The sequence below is a fragment of the Mustela nigripes genome, chromosome 4 (assembly GCF_022355385.1).
Source record: "Mustela nigripes isolate SB6536 chromosome 4, MUSNIG.SB6536, whole genome shotgun sequence".
NCBI lineage: Eukaryota > Metazoa > Chordata > Mammalia > Carnivora > Mustelidae > Mustela > Mustela nigripes.
Window position 1 is genome coordinate 76,127,065 of NC_081560.1, and position 4,680 is coordinate 76,131,744.

General features: G+C 39.7%; 1 protein-coding gene across 1 annotated transcript in view; it reads left to right on the top strand.

Moving 5' to 3' along the window:
• The window catches only part of ELAPOR2 (endosome-lysosome associated apoptosis and autophagy regulator family member 2), a 169,545-nt gene that overhangs the window by 156,192 nt on the left and 8,673 nt on the right, over nt 1–4,680 (top strand). The gene's annotated exons all lie outside the window — the stretch shown is intronic.

The window sequence follows — 4,680 nt, forward strand, 5'->3', positions numbered from 1 at the left end:
AAAAAAAAAAAGTACACAAGGATATTGGGGAGTGAGCACTGTGTATTGTGTAAGACTGATGAATCACAGACCTGTACCGCTGAAACAAATAATACATTATATGTTAATAATAAAAAAAGGAAGTACACAAGGATATACATATAAGATTGTTCACTGCAGCATTGTTCCCCCCTCCCCATTAACAGAGTAGAAACAACCTTATACACCATGAAGAGGAGTTGATAAGAAATTTCCATGTAGCAAAATGATGGAGTCTTGTGTGACTAGGCAACTAGTAGAAATGGGCATATGTATGTCCATAGGTCCAAAAGAAATAAAAACAACACAAAGACTATTAATATCTATTAAAGATTAATTTATGTTAGTCTTTGCAAAGCAGACTATAAACAATGGCTGCTTTGGGGGAGGCTTGGACCAATGGGAGTCTTTAGTTTTTGAAGTGGTACATTTTTATAATATTTGAATTTTCACAAAGATAGTGTGTTGTTTTCTAATATTAAAAATTTTAGGGGGCGCCTGGGTGGCTCAGTGGGTTAAGCCGCTGCCTTCGGCTCAGGTCATGATCTCAGTGTCCTGGGATCGAGTCCTGCATCGGGCTCTCTGCTCAGCAGGGAGCCTGCTTCCTTCTCTCTCTCTCTGCCTGCCTCTCAGTGTACTTGTGATTTCTCTCTGTCAAATAAATAAATAAAATCTTTAAAAAAAAAAAAATTTTAGGTTGAAAAAGATCTTATCTACTCATTCTTTTTGTTTGTTTTGTTTTGTATTTTATTTTGTAACATGTTTTTTTCACATAGAAAAAGTAAAATTATATAAACTGTTGAGGTATTAAAGGTACCTTATCAGATGCCATCACATTTGTCAGCTTTGAAGTGATTACAGTATCCAAACAGATTTACACTAAGCCTTAAATATTATTTGTAAACACATTTTGTTGACATTCTTCACCATTGACTTAAAAGATGAGAAATTACCAGTGTACCTACACGCAGCATTAAAAATAGAATGAAACAGAAGAAAAGATGTGTTTCAAATGATTTTCAGCAGGAAGGACAGGTAACAAAAGATTACATTTATTGAGAATGCTTCGTTAACTATTTCCTTTTACTCTCCTAATTTAAGCACATAAATATATTATAAAGGATGATTTAAAACAAAATAAATAAGCCATATTCCCCTTCTAATGGTGATTTAACTTTCTTAGTTTTCACTGTTATACTTTAGGAAGGAGGTTTTTGCTATGGAATAACAAATGTATAGCTAGTGCCAAGAATTGAGATTTCGGGCACCTGCGTGGCTTAGTGGGTTAAAGCCTCTGCTTTTGGCTCAGGTCATGATCCCAGGGTCCTGGGATCAAGGCCTGCATCAGGCTCTCTGCTCAGCAGAGAGTCTGCTTCCCCGTCTCTCTCTGCCTGCCTCTCTGCCTACTTGTGATCTCTGTCTGTCAAATAAATAAAATCTTTAAAAAAAATAAATAAATAAGAAAAAAAAAAAAAGAACTGAGATTTCACCCTACTTGCAAGGTAACAAATGAGCCTGCCACTCTTTCATGGACAATTTAGGAGGCACAAGACTCCCGGTCAGAGACAAAGCACTCAATGCTTCCAGTGGACACACTAGCCAGGGTATTAGCAGTTGTACCAGTTCCCCAAACCCCACTTTCCTCAGGGCTCTGTGAACAAGAACAGATGGCACACATACATACAGCGGCTTGCATTACAGGGAAGGAACTCTAGGCTTTGGGAACCTGACTTTTTTTGAATGGGCAGTAATCATGCCAGTCCTTTTCTGCAAAGAGAATTACTGGTACTGTACTAGACAGTGTGTGTGTTCATTGATTCAGAGGGAGACTCCATTTCCTGCCATATGCTCTGGAAAAATACAATTCCTTGAGCTTCTAAGGCTGCTTTCTATACAAAGATCCTAAAAAAGATGGTCTTAAACAAAGGGAAATCACTCTCCTGCTCATAAGATCTACAGAAATGCAAAGGAACCATGGAGAATTATCTCCCCAAGATATCCAAACCTTATTTCTACACCATCTTGGCTCCTGGTAAATTTTCCCATTAGTACAGCATGCTATCCACCATTCTGTTTAATCTGTTTGACTGAGCCTGGGCTCAAATCTGGCCAATTTACTGCATACATCATTTAAATAAAGCTACTTCCATTAGGACACCGAACAGCAAGATGAGATGAACCTGAATTATTGACTTCAAACATAGCCCCAGGCTCCCAGATACAACTAGCTAAACAAATCTCATAAACCATGAGGGTCCACCTTAGAAAGCTAGGCAGCTTTAAGTCCCAGTATTGACCTTTCTACTCAGTCTGAGACCTTTCCATTGGCACTGAGATCTTTCCTCTATAAGATTCATGTGGAAGAGGGTCAAAGGTATTTTCAAAAATTTGCAGAACCCAACATATCTCCCACTTTTGTGTACATGGCCATGGTAAGGGAACTTAGTGAACAGGATGATGGCATTCCAGATACCCAGAAGAGATGAGTGATTGCACAGACTTCCTCTTGACCCTTAAGGGTAAAGTTGAGGGCGATTACATCGTCCATAATAATGTTTGAACCATGAGTTGATGTTGACCTAAATGTCATCAGAGGCTGAGGTGGTGGCATGTCATACCCTAGCTGACTCAGAGACAATTTTTTTACCATCTTTTCTGATAGAATAACTGCCTATAGGATGAATAGGAATAACACCAGTTACCCCTTCAGAGATCTCTGAATAACCAACAGTAGTCTCATTTTGAAAATCCTTGCAGTTGTCTAAAGGTTGATGATATGTTGGGGCTATTTCCATGAGTAGTTGAATTATGACCACTTATGACCCCTCGTAGGGTACAAGTTAATGACTGGCTTCTACACAAGTAGTACAGTCCTGAAGGTATACAGGGTGCCTTTGGAAAGAAAGTCTTACAGACGGTTGTTGGAGACACCAAGTGGGACCCGCAGTCGTTAGGCAATACTGTCTGATGGTGCCTGCAGCCCCCTTGCTGGCTCATAAACCTTAGAGTTCCCAATTCACTTCACATACTTGTGTCTCTTCTTTGTTTTTGAGAGGCTGCTTAAGGACTGTCAGTTCAACTTCTCCGGTTGGTCTATGCTGGAAACTCGGTGGTGCTTGTTTACTCCATGGAAGGACTGAGCAGTGGCAATGGGAATGTTGGTGTTGATGTTGTTATTTGGGACAGAAGGTGGGGTTATTTCCTGCTGTTTCTTACAGATTTCTCAGTAAGTTTAAAGGGACTTCTATCTGATGGGTATGGTGGACCTAGTCTTTGATTAAGTTTAAAGTACTTGCAGCAGTTTGAGAGAGGAACACTAATGCACTATCCTTCATAGAAGGTGACAGGGAGACTCTGAAACACAAATTGTCATTAATATCCCTCCATCCTTCATACCTCCCTGGGTCTAAGCTATCTGCCCTCTAGGCACCTCATTATCAGACTGCACTGTTGGTCTTCTTCCACTGCCAAAAATAAGTTTTCCCCATTTTAGCTAAAACTTCATCTTATTTCTGCTTATCCCTTATTGGAACCTAGACCTCTGCTCTAGAACATTCAAGTGCAGAGGGACAAAGGCATTAAAAAAAAACTTGGGGGAAATTGGAAGGGGAGGTGAACCATGAGAGACTATGAACTCTGAAAAACAATCTGAAGGTATAATACCCACCCAGGTCGTGGGTATTATAGAGGGCATGGATTGCATGGAGCACTGGGTGTGGTGCAAAAATAATGAATACTGTTAAGCTGAAAATAAATAAAAAATAAATTTAAAAAAAACTTATGATGGAGACAAATTAGGTCTTCTATCTTTGTGTGGGCTATGGTAGGAGGTCTTGATGAGCTGTGTAGTCAACCAAGTGGTTATTATCCTTTTGATCTAGAATCATGACATTTCAATAAAAAAATACAGGTGGCTACATTAGGATTGTATTTGAATCTCCTAGACTACCTTCTGGCTGACCTGACATTCTAGGGATTGCTTCAGTAAAAAGGATACCTCATGTCTGTGAGTGCACAGGGTAGAATCCTGGGTTTTAATGTAAGTGTATATAACCTTATATAAATGCATATAACCTTAACCTTTTTACCAATAATTATACATGACACAGCCAAGAAGAGATGATCTCTTTCTGGGGACAAGCATGTTTACTAACTGAACAACCTTATTAACTATGTGGACCAGGAGGAGGTAGCGGGGAGATAGAGTCAGAAATGTTTTTGATTCAATTTTGAAAAGGCCCTTGTCATGCTTGATGATACCTTTCAACAGTATGAGGTATTGAAGATCTATTGAACACCTCTATGGTCAGCCCATTTTCAGGTAGCTTTTGTGATATAAAGGGCACCATTGTTAGACTGAAAACAATCCTTACAGTCACAAACACGAAGAGATTTTTTTCAAGGGCCATAATGGTGTGGCTCAAGTTAGCAGATCTGACTGGAACAGCAACCCCATGATGTGAACAGGTGTCAAAAGAGGTAAGGCGGTACTGATACCCCAAAGAAGTGATCAGAGGTGTGACCATCACTTTGCTATGGAAAAATTTGTCAGTTCCAGGCCTGAATCCTGAGTCTTGCATGCTTGGTAAACTCTGCATCTGCAAAAGAGTCCTTTACTTTATGCCCAGTGTGTGGGCATACTTTATGCCACCGTCAATGTGA